The 26451-nt window shown below is 42.7% G+C and overlaps 1 protein-coding gene across 3 annotated transcripts in view; it reads left to right on the top strand.

Moving 5' to 3' along the window:
• The window catches only part of SCFD1 (sec1 family domain containing 1), a 3579547-nt gene that overhangs the window by 1381362 nt on the left and 2171734 nt on the right, over positions 1–26451 (top strand). The window lies entirely within an intron of this gene.

Here is a 26451-nt window from a genome sequence, read left to right as displayed (position 1 = left end):
CTTCTCCTGCCCCTTTGAGAGCGCAATTGGCTGCCATTTCCAACTTTCATGTGGAAGAATGTGGGGCTCCTATTATGGCTCACAGACTTTGTAAGGCCTTTCTGAAAGGATCTTTCCATATTAGACCACCAGTTAGAACTCCTACATCACCTTGGAACTTGAACCTTTTATTATCTAAATTGATGCTACCACCGTATGAACCAGCCTCTAATTGTCCATTGAAATATTTGTCGTGGAAGACCCTCTTTTAGGTGGCCATTATATTGGCTAGACGGGTGTCAGAGCTTCAGGCTCTTTCTATTAAACATCCTTATTTGATCTTTCACTCTGACAGAGTATCTCTTCGCACTAATCCTTCCTTTCTTCCCAAAGTTTGCTCCGTTAATAACATTAATCAATCCATTGAGCTCCCTACCTTTTTCAAGAACCACTCCAATAAGTTGGAGTATATGTTACACAAGTTGGATGTTCATAGACAACTTAGATTTTACCTGGATAGAACAAAGGATCACAGGAAAACAGATCAACTTTTTGTAGCCTTTGCAGACAGCAGGAAAGGTATAGCAGTTACTAAGCGAACCCTTTCCAAATGGCTAACTGATTGCATTATATTTGGTTATGCTACTTGAACAAACTTTACCTGTCAAACCCAAGGGGCACTCTACAAGATCAGTATCTACATCCCTGGCTCATGCAGCTCGCTTACCATTAGACACTATTTGTGCAGCTGCCACTTGGTCTAAACCACATACATTCATTTCTCATTACAAGGTAGACAGGGTTTCTAGGGACAGGGCAACCTTTGGTTCCACTGTGCTCAAGAACGTTCTCCTGTGAGTTCCTCAGGAACATGGAGCTAGGGACGCTACCCAGGTGTAAGAACAAACGGCGAGATTGAACACTCACATTTAGAAGTTATGTCCTTACCATAACGTTCCATGTGGAGTGTTCATCTCGCCTTTGTTCTTACATTCACACCCTCCCACCCTCAGGAAGAACGTCCAGTTTGGTGTCTGGTTTGGTTTCTCCTGCTTCTGCATTACGCAGTTGTTTTGTATATATGTATATATATATATATATATATATGTATATGTTTCTTTCAGTTATGTTGTTTTTGGCATGAATGTGTTACTCTCTCTGTTGACTTCTGGTTTGCTTGCAAACTAGATCTGAGGTAAAGGCAGAGGGGGATTGTGGGAGTTAGGTTGGTCTCGAGCTTCTTCTCGATGCAGAGCTTGCCAAGCGGCTGACACGGAGCCGAGGATCGGCTCCGAACCCAGGTGTAAGAACAAAGGCGAGATGAACACTCCACATGGAACGTTATGGTAAGGACATAACTTCTAATTTCTTCCTCACCTTCGGGTATTCTTTCGTACCATTGCTGGTACCCTTTCTTCTTTCTCCTTTTCTATCATGGCAGATAAAAAAGGTAGTCCAGGATTTAAAAGGTGTTCAGATTGTGGACACAAATTACCTACATCAGATGCACACTCTGTGTGTCTATTGCTTGGGTGTGTGTCACTTATTTGTTGACCCGCCCTGTGGTATTTGTAAGACCTTTTCCAACAGAACTTTGAAAGGAAAAATAAATTGTTACTGAAGGAACTTCTTAAATCTCCATTTTCAGAGGCTATTTCTAGGTCGTAGGTTTCAACCCCTCCTAGAGCCCATAAGGAAAAATCGGATGATCCTACAAAGGCCAAGTCTCTGCCTTCGTCCCCGGCTGGGGACTCCCTCCAACTAAGACCTAAGAAGGCTAAGATTTCTGCTGCGAGTTCACTCTGTCGGCCCCAGCGCTTTTGGTGCCTAGACCATCAGCACCAAGGCCTTCGGCGCCATCAGTGATTTCAGCTCCGTCTACTCTAGCCTTTACTGTATCAGTACCGAGGGGCTCCTCAATTCAGACTACTACTACTACTACTACATCGGCACCGACTGTTCAGTCGGCACAGACCGTAACCGCATCGGCTCCGACATCTTACCCAGAACCAACACCTCAGTTATTGACACCAATTTTGTCGGTTCCAGCTTCGGTACCGGCAACCAGTTTGGCACCGATCTTTTTGTCAGTGCAGACCGTGACCTTGGCACCAATGATTTCCTCGGTGCAGACACCCGTAGTACAGTCTCTCTCGGCACCATTGTTCTCAGTGCGGACTGGTGTGGTGGGCACCGAGCTTGTCTCTTCTGTGGACAGACCTGTTTCTCCCTCAGCTGTGTCCATGAGGTCCACTAGAAGCCTTTCTGAACATGACGTGTTGCGTCTTGTGGATCAAGTGCTTCTGGCCAGAGGTATCCCGCCCCCCAGGACCTATCCTTCCTTGGGAGGTGATCACCCATCGCCAAAGACCCCTTCTTATTCTCCTTTTTCATTGCTTTTGAAGCCCCTTGATATAGCACAATCTTCCCTCTCTACGTTTCCTTTTATGGACCTCACTAAGGAACCGCAGTTGCCTTTGTGGCACAAGAGTTTTGCTGCGACCCAGGATAATAGTTGTGACATGCGTAATTTGATGTTTCACAGCCATCCAGGCACTCCGGGTCGGCAGACTGAGCCACTTAGGGGAGGGGTGACCCCTGTCCTGGACACTCACCTCTCTTCAGGTGGACCAGCCTTCCAACTGATGGAGAAGGCTCTGGCATCTGCTGGTGATACTGTGCTGTCTATCTCCCCGCCCTCCTCTGGACCACCATGTTCACAAGTCGAACCTAGCGGACACCGGGCGCAAGGGCCTCAGGACGTATTCCCACAGGAAACCCCCTTTCCGTTGTCTTCCCCAGCTTCCCCCTCTGAGGACGTTCACCAGAAAAGTTTGTGCAAGAGGAAGCACATGGACTCCACAGAGGAGTCCCTCACTGAAGACACAGACTTTGATGATGGGGAAGGATACCCTCGGTCACCCTCTAAGGTATCCTTTGGTGATATCCTTAAAATCCATAAACAGAGAGGTGACTGGCAGCCCTCTAATCCAACTTCTGAGGAGTCTGGTTTCCTGCAGGCTTTTTGCGCCCGACCCCCTACCTCTTGGGTTATTCCACCTGCCGATGAACTGGTCCGACTCATCGTGCAGCATGCTTGGAAGGCTCCTGACACCGTCGAGGCTATTCCCCGGAGGCCAGATAAGATTTTGTCCCCTCCTGCTACGGATCCCCATTGGTCCAAAGGTCTTCTTGTGGATGCTGTGGTGTTGGTGGCTGCAACCAAAAAGGATCTGGCGGAAGAAGAAAGCCAGACTGTCCATCCACCCAACAAAGAGTCCCGGGCCCTGGACAGAATAGGGAAGCACACCTTTGCATCAGCGACCTTTGCTATCAGGTCCCTGAATTATATGGCACACTTTACCAGGCTTCAAAGGGATCTAATTTCCGAGCTCTCTGAAACCTTGGCTGTGCCGTGTCTGATGAGGTCCTTGACAAAGTGGCCTCTCAGCTGGCCACCATTGAGTAAATATCTAACTCCTCCATGTGACTGATATCTCACACATCAGAAGGAGCAGCTACTGCAGCGGGTTCAGCTGTGGTCTTGAGATGACAAGCCTGGATGCGCTTGCGCAATTTCACGGAACCCTTTAAGGTTTCCTTTCTTAACGCTCCCATTGAAGCCTCTTCGTTGTTTGGACCCAAAGTTAAAAGCACACTGGCCAGATGTGAACAGGACAGTAAGACCCTTTCTGCCATAGGTGTCCATTATTCTTCCCCTCAACGTGCTTTCTCCCGAAACCAAAAGAGTGGGAAGATATGGTTCAAGAAGTCTCAGGGTCCTTTCCGTGACACACAGGCCGAGTTCTCCCCTAGAGGCAGAGGGGTAAACTCACAGGGAAGACACCCCTTTCAGGGCAGAGGGTGTCCGCATAACCAGAGTTCCAAGGACTCTTCTCCTGGCCAATCCTACCAGCGCTCCTGAAGAGCGGCCCAACTTCTTTCCTCTGGAGGTGATTGGGGTTGTTTCTCCTTGTACCCTTCTGCCTGGCTAACCATCAACACCGATTCTTGGGTGCAAAGGATTATAATCAGAGGTTATCGTATCCCCTTCAATCTTTGTCTTGTCCCTTCAAAAAACCTACCTGACATTCCACCCAGTCAAAGGGAAGAAGCAGCACTAGAGATAGCAAAGCTGCTAAGAAAAAGAGTCATCCAAATGGTCCCTCCAGACCAGATAGGATCTGGATTCTACTCGAGACTATTTTTGGTGCCAAAGAAAACCAGGGACTGGAGGCCAATTTTGGATCTCAGTGTATTGAACAAGTTTGTAATAGTACAAAAATTCCAGATGGTCACAATACAGCCTATCCTCTTGCTTTTGGAAAAAGACGATTGGATGTGCTCGATAGATCTTCAAGATGCGTACTACCACATAAAAGTGGACAGGCCATCAAGAAGATTTCTGCGCTTCTGTGAGGGAGCCAGTCACTACCAGTTCAGAGTACTGCCCTTTGGACTCTCTGCAGCCCCCAGAGTGTTCACAAAGTGCATCGCAGTCGTCACAACTCACTTGTGACTACAAGGATTCCAGGTGTTTCCATACCTAGACGACTGGCTCATCTCCGCCCCCACCAGACATCTATTGGAAGAAGCCTTGGCATACTATCTCCTCGCTGCACAAAGGCTAGGCATAACCATAAACTGGCAAAAATCCAATCTCACCCAATCTCAGTCCACAGAATTCATAGGGGTCATCTTGGATACAAAGAATTGCAGAGCATCCATTCCAGAGCACAGAATTCTAAGGATAAAGCAACAACTGATCCCAATCCTTTCAAGGGAGAAATCCACAGCTCACTCTGTCCTACAGCTTTTGGGTTCCATGGCAGCCTCCATCACCATTGTCCCCCTGGCCAGGTTTCACATGAGGCTTCTACAATGGCTACTGCTCACCCAATGGTATCCTTTCCAATATCCTCTTTCAGCCAAGATTCTAGTAACTCACATGTGCAAACAGGATTTAAATTGGTGGATGACCCACAACCCGTCACAATGGTCTTGCCCCTTCTCCTCCCAGCAGCCCAAGGCTACAGTGGCCACAGATGCCTCCCTGATGGGGTGGGGGTGGGGGGCTATGTCAGGGACAGACAGTCCAAGGCATTTGGTCCAAATTGGAGGCCCAACTGCATATAAATGTTCTAGAGCTGAGAGTGGTGCTTCTGGCGTTGCAAGCATACCATCACCTGCTGCCGTCTGGGATGATTGCGATACAATTGGACAACATGGTGGTGGTCTGGTACATCAACAAACAGGGTGGAACCAAATCTTACCCCCTTTGACGAGAGGCCATGAGGATATGGCAATGGGCGATGGCTACCAACTGTTTTCTTCTAGCAACGCACATTCCCGGGAGTTCCAGTGTGATAGCAGACAGACTCAGCGGGTGCATTCCTACAACCTCACGAGTGGTCCCTGAATCCTTTGATAGCGGAGGAGATCTTCCACCGCGGGGGCCGTCCTTGCTGCGACCTCTTTGCATCCCTGACCAACTACAAATGCAGCAACTACTTGGCCCTGATTCCCCCTCCGAAGCAGTCACCCAGGGACGCTCTAGTCCACGATTAACCCTCAGGTTTTCTTTATGCATTCCCACCTCTTCCCCTCATCCCCCATTTTCTGAAGAAAGCCCATCGGTTGAAGAGCAAGGTGATCCTCTTAGCACCATATTGGCCTTATCAGATTTGGTTCCCCTTCCTTTGGTCTCACCTGCTAGATCAACAATGGATTCTCCATCCAACCCCGGGGTTGATCTCACATCCACAGAACCTGATTCATTCCAACTTGGACAGCCTGAAGCTCACAGCTTGGCTCATCCAATTCCCTTGATTGCCAGGCAGAATTATCTTTCTTTACCAGTACGGGACATTCTTATTGCATCTCATAAGTCTTCCACTAGAATTACTTATCTAAGCAAAGTAGAAAAGATTTACCTGTTGGCTGAAAAAAAAAACAAGTAGATCCCTTCTCAGCACCGGTGTCGATAATACTAGAGTATCTGGCCGACCTATTTCAATCGGGTCTATCGGCCTCTACCATTAGAGTTCATTTGGCTGCAATATCTAATTTCCATGAGGTTGTCCAGGACTCCTGTCTTATGTCACACAAATTATGCAAGACCTTCATAAAAGATGTGAATCATCTGAAGCCCCCTTTTAGAGAACCTATTCAACCATGGGATCTGTCATTAGTTCTACAAGCTCTGACAATGCCACCTTTCAAACCAGCTTCTTCTTGCGACCTCAAATATTTGTCATGGAAAACCTTGTTTTTGGTCGCCATTACTTCTGCCAGACGTATATCTGAGCTTCAAGCCTTATGCATCAAGAGTCCATACTTGATTTTTCATAGAGATGGAGTGTCTTTGAGAACTAATTCTTCATTTCTGCCAAAATTGATCTCTGAAATGTCCATTAATCAAACCATTGAATTGCCAGTTTTCTTCCCCAATCATTCAAACAAAGGAGAGTATTGCCTACTTACCCTAGATATTCACAGGCAAATTCGCTTCTACTTGAACAGGACTAAGGCCTCTCGTAAATCAGACCAGTTATTTTTGGCCTATTCTAGGCCTAGATTAGGATGTGCTGTTGCTAAGGTCACATTGGCTAGATGGTTGAAAGACCTTGTGACCTTCATTTATACACAACATAATATTCTATTGCCTACTACCATAAAGGCTCATTCGACAAGGTCAGTGGCAACTTCTGCTGCCTTCCATGCCAGATCCTCTTTACATGACGTGTGCAGCTGCAACTTGGGCTACGCCTCATACCTTCATCAATCATTACAAATTGGATTTGGCCTCCAGGGGAAGAGCATCTTTTGGTCCTATGGTGCTCAGGAATGTCCTTCCATGAGAGGCTCCCAGGAATGGAGGTAGCTGGGGACTCTGTCCCATGCGTAAGGAATGAACAAGGATTAACAATATCAGATAAAGAAGTTATGTCTTACCATAACGTTCCATCTGTATTGTTGATCCTCATTCAGTCATTACGACCCTCCCTCCTTCCCTCTCTTGTGGCTTCTAGTGGATCTCACCATCCGGTTCTTTTAGGTCATTTGACCAGAGGTAGCCTCCACCTTCTTTTGACTTGCAAACTCAATCTGAGGTAACAGGGAGAGGGGAATTCTGGTTAAGAGTTTAGCACGAGAGTTTGTAGTTGATGTGAGCTTGGAAGATGGCCGGCTCTGTTCCGAGGTTGGAACCGATACCCCTATGCGTAATGACTGAACGAGGATCAACAATACAGATGGAACGTTATGGTAAGGCATAACTTCTTTATCCTTTACAAGGGAAGTCCTTTAAACCCCTCCTGCCAAATTATTCTCTCAGTTTGAATAATGATGAAAAAGAAGAATACTCGACTTTCCATGTTATTTCTCATTCTTCAAGTTATGTAACCTTGGAGATGCAGTAAATTAGAAGTGGGGATGTAGAGGGTGCCTCCATGGGGAACTCAGTGATGCTTGCCCTTCATCAAAAATAATGATCATAGATGATCAGTCCATTCCCTTCAGGAGTAGGATGGGTAGCTGCAAGCAGCAGTCACTTGGCACCTTTGAGACACTCATAGGCTCAGAACTCCTATCATTCCCATAATGTCCCACACCTCTTTCGCACCAGATCTTTTACACTGTATTTCAGCAGTCATTCACAGGTGCTTACAGGCTCATATTGTTGATACTGGAAGGCTTTTTTTTTTTACCTCTACAGGATCTTGTCTGATGGTTGTCTAGCCACACCCAATCAATCCATTTGTCTTGCAGGGTGGTTGATAGTTATTCCTTGTCTAGGCAAGAGCTTTGTGGCCCATTTGTTCCTATCTGGGAATCCCAGTTGGCCCACTGCTCCGTGGTAAGGAGTAGGCCAGTTTGTTGGTCCTTTGAGATGGACTGTCCTTTGCCAATCAAAACATCTCCCTCAGCAACTGTTTCAAACTTCACTGTTGCCGTCTCCCAAGGGGACGCATGCATCTGCATACAGAGTTCCCCCTGGTTTACAAGACTGAATTCATGAGATATAACAGCTGGCCATCTTCCAAAGCTCTAGGGCACCTTCTACTCACCTAAACTGTTAGACATCTTGAGCTGTGCTTATTAAAAGACAAGTTTGGGTGCCAAGCCCTCCAAGAAATTTACTACTGCCAAAGATTAGGCTGCTCTGAGGCTTTGGGGATCAACAGTTGGCTTATGGTGTTCCTTTGCTGGGCAGATAAGTTTGCTTTGGGGAAATAAACTTCTTCACAATTATTTTTGTTGATTATTAATACTTTCCTCTTCGTGAGTTATTTTAAAACTAGGAGTTTGTGTTTTAACAGATTGTCGCAAACCTGTAATGTACTTTTAGGTCTGTCATTTTGTAAGTTGTTTAAAATAAACTTAAGACATTTTTCTGTGGAGAAATTGTATTTATTTTTCCTTTTCTCTCTGGCAAGTTGAGTTTTTGTGTGAAAAAGGGTGACTTTTAAAAAGTTTAAAATTTTAATGGCTTTTTTGCTAGTTTTCCCTTGGAAAGAGGCGCTATTTTCAGTTTGACCATGGAACAGTATGTCAGTCCCAAGGTTAGGCCTTATTCCAGGCGCAAAAAGAAAAAGTTAAGCTTACAGTCTTTGCCACTACAGCAGGCTATCAGTTTGCCTCAGCCACAGGTGGGTGAATGTGTTCTGCCCATTTGTTGAACCTCAGACCACTCATCTTTTACCCCAGGTCCTGCTGGTGTAGCCTGTACAGCCACTATGGATTAGGGTTTAGCCACCTCCTCTACGGCTGTTGGGTTTCCCTCACTGAGCAAGGGAGAGATGCTTATTGTTGGTCCTGGAGAGAGAACAGGGAAGATTTCCCTGTTTTGTCATAATGTTGTGCCTATCCTTGGGGAAGTTATTGCAGCCATTTATAACACTGTTGGCCTTACTTTTCTGTCAAAAAGAGAAAACTAAACGTGTATTGCCCCTCCTCATATTTCCTAAATACAAATGTAGTTTACTGAGTCTGGCTTAGGTTTTTATTCATGCTTTTAATCCTTATTTATGGCTTTCTGGTAAAAGAAAGATACCTCCTTTTCTGATGATACTCAGGATTCTGAATTTGGACTGGAAGATCAAGGGAGAGATACAGGTTTTCTGATAACGTGTGGGGTCCTTGCTCTTTGAAACTATTTCCAAAACTTGCCAGTGTTTTCATTGCAAGTACACTGCTGTTTCTCAGTCCCTTAGAACCTTTTATGAGCTGTTAGAGAAGGAATTTCCTGAACTTTCACCATTTTCTCTAGTTCTGTCAGCTTTGGAGGATGTGTGTTTTGCTGCCTGTATTTTTCATGAGAGCCAACTTACTGTCCCTGAAAAAGCAGATACGTTCCTCAGTCTTTTTAAATGTTTGCACACTTTTTCCAAACCTGGCCCAGCAGCTATCACTTTAGTTATCCCTACTGCTGCTAAACAGTTCATTCCTACTCTACTGTTTCTTTTAAGGGTGGGAAGATATTTCATTGGTACAGGAAAATAGGGTGCTTCTGCAACTTTGATTTTCAGAGTTTTGACTTGTCAGGCTCACATGTTAATGTTTATTCTATTTGGGAAAGTAAGAGGAATGTTTGATAATGCAGTTTCTTCTTCAAATTATTTTGTTTTGTTCTTGTCATTTCTCTTTGCTTACAGTGTGATTATGAGTCAAATGATGATTCTTCGTTGGCTATGTCCTCTGGTACTGTTTTGAGGAGGTTACCCTCACTGCATTATCAGAACCTCCCAAGAAGATATAAATAATGAGATTTTATTTTCTGTTTTGGATAGAGTTTCACTTTTTGGTTCCTTTGCTGCAGAAGTGATCAGAAGTGTGATGAAAAGGGTAAGTTAAGTCAGAGAATTACTAAGATTTCCTGCCCTCCTTTTCCTAATTATCTAGGGATTCTGTAACCCATCATACATTTTTGGCATAATGGTTAGGATGTTCCAAAAAGAATTCGGGAGCCTCCAAAACCAAGGGCAGTCAGTCTAGTCAGTTTGACTATTTAAGCGACTTTGTCTCCACCCCCTTCTCCAGTCACGGCAGTCCTTTTTCCTTTCCAGAAAGTTTGAATCTCCTTTTTTTTCTCATTCATCAAGGTTATAGATGGCAATGAGAGGATATTTCCCTTTTCCAGGAGGTTATTCCTTACCTCCCCTGACCAGACTCTCTCGTTTCCACTTGTGTTTTATTGCATACTGTTTCAGGAACCGATAAAAACATTTTCTGCTTCCCAAGTTGAGAACGTTTTTTTGTTCAAGGTTGATTTTAGTGCCAAATGAAGAAGATGTTTGGAGTCAAGTTCTGGATCTTTTTTCTTAGACCTTTTTGTGATAGTGCCTAACTTCAAAATGATGTGTTTTTATAATCTATTACCTTTTCTTCATCATTCAAGTTTCTTGGTAACTCTGCATTTAAAAGATGATTTGATGATGTCAGTTTTCATTCACCATCAACATATGGGCTCAGATCCGATCCTCGGATCAGACTCTGCCATTATTTTTAGCTTGTGGAACCCTAGAAACTCCAAAGCTCTTTTCTACCCAAAATGCCTCACTCCTATTCCCCTCAGATCTCGTTTGCTGCTCATAAAGTCAAGACGTGGTTGTTGACTTCTCTCAAACTCTAACAGTAAGATTTTCTTCAGAACTTCTAAAATTTAGAATTTATTCATTTAACCTTTCAGTCTTCTTTACTGTATTCATCTGTCAGTCCTTTATACATTACTTCCTGTTTGCTGAGGTTATAAATTTTTCTTGTAAATGCTCTTCCGTTTCTCTCTGGCATGCCTTAGTTTCTGTATTTTGTCTGTCGTTACGTGTTTGCTTTGTTCAATTCACTTCTGTACTTTCAGTACCTTTAGGATGTCAGAAAGGGGTTTTAAGCAGTGTGTTAAATGTGGTCACAAGATTTCCTTTTCAGATGGGCATACTTTGTATGTATACTGCTTAGGACTGGAACATCTAAATGGGCAGTGCAATATCTGTGAGGCATTTAACCATCGGCCCTGACAGGAAAAACAAATTGATTTTAAAATGGTTGCTGCCTATGACTTTTTCTCAAGCCATCACTTGGGCTCAACCCTCCACTTCTTACCAAACTCAAAGTACAGGGTCCAAGGCTAGGGATCATGCTAACAGATCCAGATCTTTTGATGTACCCTCCTTTGTGGAACCCAAAAAGAAACTACTGAGGTCGGATCAAACTTCCCGGGCTCCACGCAAGTCTTCGGATCCAACAAAGATGGTTTCACTGGATCCTAAAAAGAAAACTACATTGGATCCTAAGTCTTTGGATCTGAAAACCATTCCTAGGACTGTCTACTCGCCTTCCTTGGATCTGGTGCCTTCTAGTGTACCCTCTTCCTTCCTGGAGAGCCGCTGTAGGCCTTCATCCTTGTTTTCCTCACGTTCTTCAAGAAGCCTAAGTAAAGCTGATGTAGCTAGAATGGTGAAGGAGCTGGTTGCGGAACAAGTGCAGAAGAGTGCCCTTAGAGTCCCTACCCCATTGGCTCAGCAATCTCCATCAACGTCCACTCCTCCTCCTCTGACCCAACACTTGGTTTCAGAGTTTTTGGATCCATGTGTTCTGGGCCCATCTGGGTTGTATCTGAGGAAGCTGAATTCGTCAGATCTGACTATGACTCCGAGTTTGTCGGCTCCAACTCTTTCGGATCCAGATGGCTGTCTGAGCCGGGGCTTCCATGTCAGATGCAGGGGGGGGGGTACAGTCAACTCTGAGGCTTTTGGAGCTGTCTCTCAAACTTGTAGCTTCGGCATTCAATACTTCAGCTCTGGCTTCCTCCTCTGGTGGACAGCCTTCAAGGGGGGGAGCTGGAAGTCCACGGACCAACATAGTAGAGCAGGAAGGTCCGTGGACCTCAACAGTCCGTGGTCCATGGAGGTCCACTGACCTTCCTGCTCTGCTGTGTTGGTCTCCTCTTACCTAGGGAGGTCATCTTTTGAGGTAGGGAAGAGGGTTTTTTCTTCAGCTTCAGATCATGTGGGCCCCCCCGGCACCATCCTTAACTGCTCCTTTGACTTTGTCTTATGAGCCTCACCACTCCATGCCACAGGGACAGTCGGACTAAAGTTTCCAGACAGCCCAGTTGGGGATTTCTTTCTCTTCTGACACTTCCCCGGATCATCCATAGGAAGAAGTGGTGTGACAGGAAACACCTAGAGTCACCCCAAGAGTCTCTCACCACTGATACTGATGTCGATGAAGGAGAAGGGACCCCCAAATCACCATCAGATGTCTCCTTTGGAGACATCCTTGAACTCCTAAAACAAAAGGGTGGTTGGTCTGTCCCAAACCCTTCATCCAAGGAGTCTGTATACCTAGAAGCTTTCAGGACTGGCATGCCTGCCTCCTGGGTAGCTGTGCCACCCCAGTGAATTAGTGGTCCTAATTGGTCAGAAGGCTTGGAAGGAACCTGACTGTACTGAACCCTCCCCAGGAGACCAGATAAGACTATCGCACCACCAGTAAAGGAAGTTTTGGAGTAAGGGTGTACCAGTTGATACCATGGTTGTGGCAGCGGCCACAAAAAAGAAACTCACCGAGGAGAGTTTGACTGTACATCCTCCTAATAGTGAGTCTAGGGTGATGGTCAGAGTGGGTAAGTGAGTGTACGCTTCAGAGATTTTTGCCATTCGATCGCTGAAGTATGTGGCCCATTTTATGAGATTTCAAAGGGATCTATTCGAACTTTCCAACTTGTTGGCAAGGACCATGATTGAAGGTATCCAAGTGTCTGTGTCCCCTCAGGTGGCTACTTTACAATCGGTTGTGAACTCTTCCATGAGGCTTATCTCCAGTGCAGCAGAAGGTGCCTTAAGGCCGACGGGTTCAGGCATATCCATGAGGAGGCATGCATGAATGCGCCTGTGTGATTTTGAGGAGCCTTTTAAGTCTTCCTTCATCAACGATCCTTTTGATGGCTCCTCTCTTTTCAGACCCACTATTAAAAAAAGCACTTACCAGGTGTGAGAAATGTAGATTATTGTGTGTATTGTACCTAATCAGCCACTGTAGCTAGATAGCACGTGCATATAAGTTACTGAGCACGTGCAAGATCAGTGCTATTTTGTATAGTCAGTCAGAGTGAATGCAGGCATGAATGGAGATACACATGCGATTGTATTTGAAGTAATGAGTCAGTCAGCTTAAAATACATGTTACGGTTAGAGCTCCTGATGTGTTTATGTAAAATAAACAACTAGAACCCATCACATTGCCTTAGTGTCTCATTTGGATACATGAGACATGGTGTTAGAATGGGATCCGTAGTGAAGCAACTCACAAGCCATGAGGCCCAAAGTTAGAAGTGGAGGAATATACAGGAGCCAACTTGGAAACAGTACAGCAGTTATTCAGAGGTAATTAAACTCATTTAAATGATTTTTCAGTCACTGAATAAGTGACGAAGCATTCAAAACATTTGAAATAATTACCGAGATAAACAAAATGTCCGAAATTGCAACATACTGATAAAAGTATTCGAAATAAATACAAAAGTGCTCTGAATAGTTTCCAAAGTGTTAAAATGTACAAAAAGGCTAAAACAACTGCATTTTTTTGCAGTGTACTACTTTTTCACATTAACTGAAACTTTCCAAACTATCCAAATTATCTGGAGTGTTTGCAGTGTTAAAATGAAGCCTTTTCAGAGAGATTGTTGTGCATTTGAGCATAATTTCAAGTACCTGGTCTATGTTTATATTTAAACAAATTTTGTTGTTGCGACAAAGGGATTTCGCAGACCTGGACCACTGGTGTTTGATAATAATATTGCTGAGAATTGGCGAGTGTTTGAGCAAGAATATATTTTCATACAGGCTGCATTTTCTGATAAAGACGCATGTACAGCATTCATACTTCTTAAATTAACTAGTTTGGAAGGCATTGAAAAGGAACATTCATTTGTGTATGCACCTGCCATTTATGCAGGGGAGGGGGCTGAAATGCAGGAAGACCCAGAGTGCTTAAAATGTAAATTTAGAGAAATGTGTAACCCTCAGACGCACATTACAATGTGAAGGCACATGTTTTACATAAGAAATCAAAAGCTTGGTGAAACTATAGCAGCATGTATTACCGACTTAAGAAATAAAGCAAAAATGTACAAGTTTGGTGCTCTGAGAGATGAGTTGATAAAATATAGGCTTGTGTGTGGTGTTAATGATGCACTGAGAAAGATTTTGCTTTGAGAAAGATTTTGCTTCGAGACAGTGATTTAACATTGAGCAAAGACATTGAGATTTGTCAAATATATGAGCTTACAGAAAACCATGAATATGCACACAAATGAGAAATATATGCATGCAGTGTCTGCCAGTGCGAATGTTGTGTAATGTACAACATAAAGCTAAGTTGAAAAAGAAATATAAGCTGAAGGGTGTGGCAGTACCCAACCTGAACTATAAACCAAATGGGGCCATAACACCCAACCTTATTGTCAATTGTTAACTGTCGTAATTGTGGAGGTAGTCATGAACCTAAATGAGAAAAGTGCTTTTGGACAGCAATGTCAGAAATGTAAAATGTGGAATCATTTCAAAAGGCTTTGCAAGTCTAAAGTGGCACATATTTTTATTAAATGGGAACATCAGAAAGAGAGCTGTGAGCAAACTTTCTATGTTGATAGTGTCTCTGTGATTGATGAAACAGTTAATTCAGTAGATTATCAGTTATCAGCAAAGAGTGAAATATTTTGTAGTGTCTAGTTAATGGGAAATCTATAGAGCTTAAAGTAGACACTGGATCCAAGTGCAATGTTATATCAACACAAATGTTTGCCAAAGTAAGAGCTAGTGAGAATCTTTATTCAGCAAAGTGTACAAAACTAGTTGCTTATGGTGCTGAAGAGATTCAGACTGATGGTACAGTAGTTCTCACATGCCATTCTGCTGGGAACAGCTATGACTTGCAGTTTTATATAATCAGAAGACATATGCAGTCACTGTTTAGACCTCAAAGACAGTTTGAGAATGGGACTGATTTCTTTTAATAAAGAGGTCCACCTACAAGTGTGAACAACAACGATAGTTTTACACAGAGTATTTTTAGTGACTATGCTGATATTTTCACAGACAAGCTTTGCAAACTCCTAGCCACATAATCCATGAAGTTAAACCATGAAGTAAGCTCGGTTGTCAGATTAGCAAGGAAAGTTCTAGTAGCAATGCAGAGCAAAGTAAAAGCAGAACTTGACAAAATGGTGAATTGAGGTGTCCTCTCCCCCAGTAAAAGAACTAACTGAATGGATATCCTCTATGGTCATAGCTCATAAGAATAGCTCAGATGATATTCAAATATGTATTGATCCGAGAGACTTAAACAAAGCACTTGGTGTCCTCATTACCTGATGGGCACAGTAGAAGTAGTAGCTGCTCTCATGCCTAATAACACTATTTTTTTCAGTCTTAGATGTAAAAAGTTCCTTTTGGCAAATTTCACTGGATCACAAATTTTCAATGCTAGCCACCAAGTACATCATTTGGAAGATGGATATTTTTGAGAATGTCATTTGGGATAAATTCTGCCGGTGAAGTATTTCAGAGTGCAGTGGAACAAATTTTTTCTGGTTATGCATGTGCTATTGTAGGGGACAATGGTGAAGACGAACATGATAGAAATCTCAGGAAAGTTCTAGACCATGCTCGTGAAATAATTCTTAAACTGAATCCTCAGAAGTGTAAAATTCAAAGTGAAAGAAGTTACTTATGTGGGTCATTTGTTTACCAGTTCTGGCTTACAACTAGAGCCATCTAAGTTCTTCAGATGCCAGTTTCAGAAAATGTTACATCTTTACAACGTTTTCTTGGTATGGTCAACTATTTAGGAAAGTTCATCCCAGACCTGAGTGAACTTTCAGCACCATTACGTGAGTTGACACGCAAAAATGTAAACTGGTCCTGTTTGGAACAACACCAAAGAGCATTTGATATTCTGAAACAGAAAATTGCCAGTCCACCTACTTTGAGATATTATGATGTTTATAAACCTGTAACTCTTTCGTGTGATGCTTCAGCGTATGGTCTTAGTGCAGTATGTCTTCAAGAAGGCATATCATTAGCCTATGCATCCAGAACTTTAACCCAAACTGAAATGCAGTATGCACAAATTGAAAAAGTTTTTGGCAGTAGTGTTTGCATGTTCGAAGTTCAATAGTTACATTTATGGAAAACCTGTTCAAATAGAGACTGATCATCAACTTCTAGTGACAGTTCTGAAAAAAACCCAATACATACAGACCCAGCATGTCTGCAATGCATGATGTTAAAACTGCAAAAATACAAATTCAGTATCGTCTATAATAAAGGCAAATATCTCTACCTTACTGATGCTTTGTGGAAAGCACCCAGACAAACAGAACAGCATAAGAATGAGAAAGCAAACTTGGAAGTAGGAAATTTTTCCTGATCATGTCTTGATGAAATCAGAAATCACACAGCCTCAGACCCGATTTTCCATAAGCTGCAACATTTTATCAGTCAAGGATGGCCAGCACGACAAACTGGTCTACCACTTGACATACAGACATAATTTCCTTACAGAGATGAGCTCATGATGGACAATGGAATCATTATAAAAGTTCCCAAAGTGGTAATTCCTACAACATTACAATAGGAATATATCAAAATTTTGCATCGTGGTCACCCAGGTACTGATTCAACCAAAAGAAGGGCAAAAGGCATAGTATTTTGATCTTCTGTGTCAAAAGATATAGAGAAAGAAACTCTAGCATGTTCTATTTGCAATAGTACTAAATCGCAATTACAAAAAGAACCACTTCAGCTAAACCATTTTCCTGAATTCCCATGGTTGACAGTTGCTACTGATATTTTCGAATGGAATGGTCACTATAATTTTGTGTAAGTAGACTCTTACTCGAATTAGTTTGAAATTGACCTTCTTCCTAACTTAATGTCCAGCGCTTTCACTATAAAATTTAAGAGACATTTTTCTGTCCATGGTAGTCCACACAAAGTCATTTCTGACAATGGTGCATAGTTTACAAGTCAGCAGTTTAAGAAATTTGATGAGTCTTGGGATTTTTTCCATGGTACTAGTAGTTTTGAGTATCCACAGTCCAGTGGATTAGCTGAGTGTGCAGTTCATAGTGCAAAACATTTGTTGGAGAGATCCAAGAGAGATGGTACCAATGTTTTTCTTAACTTACTCAATTTCAGCAACATTCCTTGAGATAACTTGCTTGGTTCACCTGCTCAGAGATTAGGTTCACCTGCTCAGAGATTAATGTCCAGACAGGCGGGAGCAACTTTACCGATCAGTAAACAATTGTTAGTACCAAATATAATGAACAACACAGTGGTCAAGGCTCAACTTTCGAGAAAACGTCAGTCACAGAAGTTATAGTAAGATAAGTTCAGCAAAGCTCTTAGACTATTAAGACAAGGAGATGATGTGAGAATGCAAACATGTAAAAGATATGACCGAATGGGTATCGTCAAAAACCTTTGTGAAGAACAAAGATCTTACATCACACAATCTGAAGGAATGGATTTCAGAAGGAATCAGAAACACTTATTGCCAGTCTCCAAACCGGTAATGCAGCAGATTGCCTGTGCCAGATACTGTGTTTCTCAGAGTGATTCTACACTTGTTCGAATTCCAGAGAACAGTGTACTTTCTTCAAGTAATCCTGCTGTAATCCCCGAAGTTCCAGTCGTAAAAGATTCCCCAGAGACTGCCCCTGTTGCTAAACCTAGTCAAAGTTTTTATGTGACCAGATCAGGTAGAATTTTCAAACACATTACAAGTTTCACAGTGACTTGGACTTGAATTAATTTGTTTTTATATGTTGATGTGATATCTAGCTTGTTAAAAATATCTTGTTCTCCTATTGTATGTTGAACAAATCAAAGAGGGAGGATGTAGATCATTGTGTGTATTGTACCTAGTTAGTCACTGTAGCTAGATAGCACATGCATGTAACTTACTGAGCACGTGCAGGTGCCATTTTGTTTAGTCAGTGAGAGTGAATGCAGGCATGAATGGCGATGTACATGTGATTGTGTTTGAAGTAATAGGTCAGTTAGCTTAAATATATGTCCAAGTTAAAGCTCCTGATGTGTTTATGTGCAATAAACAACCTGAACCCATCACAGTACCTCAGTGTCTCATTTGATACGAGACGTATAATAAGGACATTAGACCTTGTCTGCCATTGGAGTGCGTTTTTCAACACCCCCCCCCCCCCAAAGAACCTTTTCAAGGAATCAGCAGCGAACTCGCAAGATTTGGTTCAAAAATTCTCAAGGAAATTTCCCTGACACATGTGGAACTGATTCTTCCAGAGAGAGAGGGAGAAATGCTAAAAATAGAAGACACCCTCATGACAGGTAAGGCCCGCAGAATACAGGGTCCAGAGATACTTTCTTTGATGGGTCCTGTCAGTGCTCCTGAAAGCAGGCCTGATTTTTCTACCTCTGGAGGCAGTCGGGGGTCGTCGTTCTCTGCATCAAACAGCTTGGCCAAGTATAACAAATAATATTTGGGTGGAGAGAATTATTACCAGAGGTTATACCATACCCTTTTTCCTTCTGCCCCCTTCAGTAATGAAGCTCCCCAATGTTCCATCCAATCAAAGGGAGCCAGCAGCTCAGAAAATTCAACAGTTGCTCGCAAAAAGAGTCATCCAAAAAGCCCCACCAGACCCAATAGGATCTGGAACTTACTCAAGGTTCTTTTTGGTTTCAAAAAAGGCAGGGAACAGGAGACCAATTTTAGAGCTCAGCATGTTAAACAAGTCGATCACACACACCAAGTCCCAGATGGTCACAGTACAGTCCATTCTACGTTTTTTAGGGAAGGACGACTGGATGTGCTCGATAGACCTCCAGGATGCATGCTGTCACATAAAGACGAACAGATGGTCCCCTAGCAAGGTTTCACATGAGAGTGTTACAATGGATGCTACAAACCCAGTGGTCCGTCTTCACTGACCTATGTTGATAAAGATAAGTGTTACTCTGATATGCAAAAATTACCTCTCGTGGTGGACACAGTCAAGTCAGCCCCAACAAGGTCACCCATTCATACCTCCCCAGCCCAAGGCCATAATGACCATGGAAGCATTGGAGATTGGGTGGGGGAGGGCATTATCTGGGGAAGACAGTCCAAAGTACTTGGTCCCCCACAGAGGCCAACCTGCATGTCGGTGTTCTGGAGATGAGAGCAGTACTTTTGGCACTGCAAGCATTCCAAGATTCTCTCCCTCTTGGGACAATTTCAATTCAAACAGACAGTATGTCTGTAGTGTGGTATATCAACAAGCAAGGAGGAACCAAGTCTTACCCCTTGTGTCAAAAAGTCCTTAGAGTGTGGCAGTGGGTGATAACCTCCAATCGTTTTCTGGTGGCAACACACATTCCAGGGAAGTCCAATCTGATTGACAAACTCTGCATATCCATTCTATTACCTCATGAGTGGTCCCTCAACCAGAAAGTGTCGAAAATGATGATTTAGTCATTGGAGCCAGCCTTGCTCCGATCTTTTTTACATCTCCCCCAAACAACAAATGCAGCAGTTTCTTTGCCTTAATCCCCTCAGTGGGGAGTCATCGAGGGATGCTCTTCTCCACGATTGGCCTCCTGGTCTGTTATATGCCTATCCCCCAACTCCCTTGATCCCCAGCTTCTTACTGAAAGTAGCTGTATTGAAGAGCAGAGTAATTCTCATTGCACCTTACTGGCCTCGACAAATGTGGTTCCCATTTCTTTGGCCTCACCTATCTCCATGTTAGATTCTGGATCAGACTCCAGATCTTTTGTTCCATCCGGCAGGACTGATTCACCCAGACATTCCCAACCTCAGGCTGACAGCATGGTTTCCCCAGTTCTGTTGATGACCAGGCTGCTTATGCTTTCTTCCCCAGTACGTTCTATATGGGTCTACTTCACCTTATCGCATGTTGAAAATATCGAACGGCAATAATGTCGTAAGTGCAGTACATCGAAAGTGTTGTTGCGGGATCATGGTACAGTGGGGATAAGAAAATTTGCTCTTTCCTCACTGTAGTGCGATCTCAGAGTTGAAATATATAATTAGCGGGCCCCCCCACAAGAACAGTTTCGATGTACGGCATTTTCGATGTTTATGCCATTCGATATTATCATCTTTCGACAAGGTAATATAGACGCTTCTGTACTGTTATCTTCTCATAAGCCGTCTACTAGGAAATTGTACAAAAGCGAGTGGCAAAGTTTTGTTTACTGGGCAGAGCAAAATCACATGGAACCCTTTACAGCTCCTGGAATTTCTAGTGGAATTGTTTAATGATCGAGCAAGCACATCTACTGTTAAAGTTCAGCTTGTAGCAATTTCAAATTTCCATGTGGGATTACACAGTTCTTCCCTGACTTTTGCAAAGATTTGTAAAGTTTCTCTGAAAGGTGCTGTTCTGCTAAGACATCCCTTTAAAGACCATGTTTCCCTATGGGATTTAACTCTAGAACTACAAGACCTAACACAACCCCCCCCCTTTTGAGCCTTCAGTCAACTGTGATTTGAAATTCCTGTCTTAGAAGACTGGTTTTCTGGTTGCTATAACAGCAGCCAGGAGAATGTCAGAGCTTTGGGCTTTATCCTCAAAACCCCCTTACTTGGTCTTTCACAAAGATAGGGTTTCCTTATGGAGCATTGCTTCCTTTCTAACAAAGGTGGTGTCAGAATTCAATATTAATCAGACCATTCATCTTCCAATATTCTATCCAAATTTCAGTAACCAAGGAGAGTTTTTGCTGCATTCATTGGATGTTCATAGACAGATGTTCTTTGTGTTTCACTGTTGCAGTCATCACATTTGGGTTATCTGCCTGCAGGTAGCCCTCATCTGAATACCAGAGTCTTCGGATTTCTGCGTCGGATGCTGTCTCTTCTTCCATGACGTCAGGTCGTCAGAGGTATAAAGCATGCAGCCGATGCCATTACATCAGTCTTTCTTGCTGTGCAGTGCCCAAAGCAGAAGCAGTTCACAAGTGCCGGTCGGCCGACTCCTGACATAATCGTTTTCGAGTTTCAGATCCAAAGTCTTCAAAAAAGATAAGTACCCAGTTGGGGATCCTTTTTCTTGCTCCAGCCGATGTCAGTAAAAGTTAACAATTGTCTTACCTGTGGAAAGCAAAAATACCTCATAGAGATTTTCATTTGTAGTGCATCCCCTGTTTAGGCCCAGACCACAACGTCCCTCGCTGTCGGTTTTGTGCCTTGTTCAATCCCCGAACTATTCGTCGTTGAGCTATTTTGCAGCCAATTACTTTCATACTCGGTCTCAGTACTCTGAAATGGCTTCGTTAAGTCATCCAACTACCGATCTTCCGAAAAAACTTAAGGATAAAGTTATTATAAAAAAATAAAAATATTAAAAATTATAATAAAAATATTAAAAATTATAAAGTTACTATTTGCATCGTATGAAGGACTTCAGGAAGTCAGATCAAATTTTCGTTTTGCCCACCATAGTTTGGGACAACCCATTAAGAAAGTGACTATAGCCAAATGGATAATGGAATATATTTCCTTGGTGGATGCAAAATTGAATGTGCCCCTCCCCAAACCTGTAAGAACTCATGCCACCAGATCTGTAGCAACTTCCACTGTTTTTCTGTCAGAGCTTCTATGGATGATATTTGCACAGTTACTGTTTGGTCTACATTACGTAGCTGGGGACTCCATCCCATACGATGATGGTGAATGAAAATTGGCAACATCAGATAAAGAAGTTATGTACTCACCGTAACATTCCATCTGTGTTGTCAATTTTCATTCACCATCAACTCCCCACCCTCCTTTCCCCTGTCCATAGACCAGATGTGAGGATTCAAAAGACATCTTAAATATTGATCTCCAGTGATGGTTTCTGTATATAATTGCTAGCATCTTCTTTCCTTTAAAGCTATATGAATTATCTGAGGGAAATGGGAGTGAGGCATTGTGGGTAGAGAGGAACTCGAGAGTTTGTAGGCTTCCACGAGCTAAAAATGGGTCTATATTAGAACATCAAAGTTTCAAAACTTCGAATGTTCTAATATCGACCCCTATTTAGCAAAAGCTGAAAATATCGAAGCAACAGAAAAACGAAATTTTTCCTAGGGAAAGAATTCAGTTTTCTGTTTCTGTTGCTTTGGTATTTTCAGCACTGTGGTGGAAAGTTACGGGTCGGGTTCAGGTAAGTGTGCGATTGAGTGCGGGTTAGGTTAGTTAAGGTTAGGGTGCAGGTTAGGTATGTGTGCGATTGTGTGGACGTGAGGGTTAGGGCGGGTTAAGTGAGTTAGGTTTAGGGCGCGGGTGAGGTGAGTGTGCAATAGTGACGGACCTTAGGGTTTAGGGTTTGGGTTAAGGTAAGTGGATAGTTAGTGGTGTGTGTATAGTTTAGTGTAGGGTTAGGTGTAAGATTTTAGGTTTAAGTGTATGGATTGCTGTTTGTTTGGTGTGCTTGTGTTGTGTGTGTGTGTGTGTGTTTTGGAACAGCAATTTTTTTCCGTAGGAAAAAATTCGCTGTTCTGTATATTCGATGTTTTCAGCTTTCGCTGAATAGGGGTCGATATTAGAACATTTGAAGTTTTTAAACTTTGATGTTCTAATATAGACCCGCTAAAAATAGTGGCCGAGTCAGATTCAAGCTCATACACTGATAGTGAATGAAAATGGACAAAACAGATGGAATGTTATGGTGAGTACATAACTTCTTTTTTATATCATTCCTCTTCATCCAGACTTGAGGTGTTTCTTAAGACTTGTGTGTCTGGATCACTTATCAGTTTTGTGCTGTACCCTTTGGGCTGTCCACTCTACCAAGAGTGTTAAATAAGTGGGCTAGCTCCAGTTATAGCTTATTGCAGGCTACAGTTGATCCATTTTTGTTTTTCCATATTCAGATGACCTTATATTTGCAGAGTTTTTTTTTTCAAATTGTTGGGAATCTCTCACTTGGGTGAGAGATCTCTTATACAAACTGGGATTCCAAGAGAACATTCAAAAGTCATTTTTGATTCCCTCACACAGGATAGTCTTCCTGGGGTTTCAGCTTTCAAAGAGTTTTTCTTCCACAGGGAAAATAATAGATCTATTTTTCTACTCAGACTTTGGACACTGCTAGAGATTAAGTCAGGAATTTGGGTCTCATGGTATCTATGATTCTTATGATAACCCAGGCAAGACTCCACATGCGAAAGATACAGTGGTATCTGAAGTTTCGTTGGTTTCAGCATCAACATCTCTTGACTTTTCAAATCCCAGTGCTGGGGTTTGTCAGTAGAAAACTTACTTGGTGGTGATGGCATAAATCAAAAATTTGGGGCTGCCATTCTGTCTCCCTGTTCCATAGCAGTCAGTCATTTCAGATGTCTCGGGCTTTGCTTGGGGAGCAGTTTCAGGAGGGATAATAGTGCAATGTATATGGAACATCCAGGACAGATGCAAGCACATAAATACCATAGAGATACTTGCCCTGATCGAGGCGCCTCACCCCTGTGAATCATCTTTGGTCTCCAGAACCTCTTCAAGTTGTTTCAGACAATACCATAGTCTTAACATACATCTTCAAGAAGGGGAGAAACCAGATTGTACTCCTTTTGCAGACTATCCATTTTAGCTTGGAATGTAGTGTCACAGAACTGTCTTAGTGTACATATATCATTCATTCCGTCAGAGCAATATTGTGTGGCAGACAAGCTGAACAGGACTGGGCAGACCCTCATATATGCAAAGTAGATATGGTGGTCTTCCAAGATTTGATAGATCTGTGGGGAGTTCCTCTAATAGACCCATTTGTCTCCTCTTTAAACAATCAGCTGGCAAGATTCTGCTCCAGACATCTACGCCAGAAGGCCTGGAAGACAGTTGATGCCTTCTTTTTCTTTGACAGGAATGTTCCTGTATGTTTCTCCAGTGATAACAGTGGTATTTTCAGAAGGAATCCTCCAAGGTTTTTGTGGTGACTCCCTTTCTGACCCTGGCAATAGTGGTTCTCACTTCTTTTGGAAATAGCCAAGGGCAGTTACCACAAGCTTCCTCACAGAATGCCCCTGACCCCAATCAACTTTCACTGACTGCCTGGATGATAGGATCGTATCTTCCATTAGGCACCTGTTTATTGAGGAGGTGCAGCAGGAACTAATGGATACAAGAAAGCCTGCTTCTAGAAAGTCATACATCAGCAAATGGAAAATGTTTTTTAGTTGTTGCCAACAACAACATAACCAGCACCCATTCATGGCTAGTTGCTCTCTGGTTTTTCAGTAAATGAACCTTGACAGAGGAAAGGCAATAAGAAACTAACTCATGCAAATACTGTAAAACCAGAGAGCAACTAGCCCTGAATGGGTGCTGGTTATGTTGTTGGCATCAACTAAAAAAAAAAAAGAAAAATAAGCCACAGTAGCATTGTTTTCTCACAGCAAGAGGTTCTCCTGTTCGATTCTTGGCTGGAGCGCTTTCTGTGTGGAGGCTGCACGTCCTCCCCGTGGTCGAGTGGCATTCGAAAGACATGCGTGAATGGGAGTGCCTTCATTGAAGGTTGGGTGTTGGGCTGGCAACTCGGCACCATAAAAATCTACTGCCAATCATTAGTGGACCGGAGTTCCACTGTGGCGACCCCTAACCGGGAAAAGCCGAAAAGACAAACAAAGACAAACTCTGTCAAGGTTCATTTATTGACCATATTTTCATGTCTGCCAGTGAATCCTCTACTTTCAAGGCTTTCTCGTGTCAAAATATGTTTTTGAAAGGGATGAAAACCAGTGTCCCTTCCTTGGGATCTTAATTTTATGTTAGAGACGCTAATACTTGCTCCATTTGAACCAGCTAATCTGGCTGAATTAGGTTCTTAACCTGGAAAACAGCTTTAATGATTGTTCTGACCTCTGCAAGAAGAGTATCTGAGTTGTATGCTCTTATTGTGAGTCAACCCAATTTCATTTTTCACAAAGATAAGGTTTCTTTGTGGACTGTTCTGTCTTTTATGCCTAAAGTGGTGTTTGTCTTTGTCAAACTATTCAGTACTCCATTTTTCTTTACTGATCTTAAAAATTAGGCAGAGGATACCTCATACCTTGGATGTCCACTGACAACTCATGTACTATCTTGACAGAACTAAATCTTTCATATCTTCAGATCTGCTGTTCTTTTCTTATGAAGGTAAGTAGAAGGGACAACCTGTGTCAATGCAGTCTATTTCCAAATAGGTGTCTAAGGATATTACTTTTTTATAGTTACCACAACAAAAATTTTTCCAGGTAGAGTCAAGGTCCACTCTTCCAGGTCCTTGGCTTCATATGTTGTTGTTTGGAAAGGACTGGATTCTAGATGCTGAATGTTGGTCCTCTGCACATACTTTTACAAAGCACTACAAGCTTGATTCCTTTTCTAGGTCTAGATGAAGCTTTTCAAGGACCATTCTTCAGGGGCTTCTAGACTCTTCTTCTTCTACCTCCTAAATGTACTAAGCTAGAGTAATCTAATCATATAGCTAAGGATACTGTATCAGTGATCAGTATGTTGAACATGATACAGTTGTGTACATAAACTTACCATAACAGTAGATGCTCTAATGATTACTGCTGAAGTAGCTGCTCCCTCCCTCCACCCCCCCTTATTGAGTGTGTTGTTTGTACCAGGGTGTGGTTGTTTATTTTTTGTTCTTCCTAGCATTATTTCAGAGCTTAGCATCCCTCAGTCTGTTGGCAAGATAGTTTGGTGCCCAAACTTGTCTTTTAGTCAGCTCAGCTTGAGCTGCCTGACAGTTTGAGTACGTGGAAAGTGCCCTGAAGCTTTGGAAGCTAGCTCGCTGTTATATCCTATGCAAAATATAACCTGTATAGCTAAGGTAGCAGTGATCATTTGAACATCTTCTGTTATGGTAAGTTTATTTAAATAACTGCATTTTCTTGACACCAAAGCCTTCCTCAGTGCCAGCATCTGCTGTGGTGCTTAGACCAGGAGTCATTGACTCTGTGGCCATCCTTTTGGCTGCATGTTGATATGGCAAGTGGTCTTCTTGTTGTTGAGGTACTTGGTGTTGATCATTAGGAAATATGAAATAATGCAGAGGCAACCTGTGGCTTTGGTAGATGCCTGTATGGAGGCAGCGCATACATTTGTTTATCCTGCCCTTCAGCATACCTTCCAGTATGCAGACATTGACAGTCTGGACAAAGCACCTTGAAAAGTATGTACATCTGGCTAACAATCTGGTCAGTTAACTAGCGTGATAGTTACATATTTAATAGCTTAACTCGTCCAGTAGAGTCATGGGATAGTACCACTAAGAAACACAAGCTTAAACAACATGGTTGCCAAATGATGGAGGACAAATTTCCTCTTTCCAGGTAGTGCCCTTGGCTGAACTATACACGTCTGCTGCTTTGCAATCGTCGTTAATGTTACGAGTCATCAAACTCACCACATTCCCAGCAAGAGAAGCAGCGCATTTCAAACCCC

This window comes from Protopterus annectens, chromosome 6.part0, assembly GCF_019279795.1.
Source record: "Protopterus annectens isolate FY-2018-M chromosome 6.part0, PAN1.0, whole genome shotgun sequence".
In the NCBI taxonomy this organism is placed as follows: domain Eukaryota; kingdom Metazoa; phylum Chordata; order Ceratodontiformes; family Protopteridae; genus Protopterus; species Protopterus annectens.
Note: the sequence above shows the minus strand (reverse complement) of the source record. Positions and strands in the feature narration are given on the sequence as shown.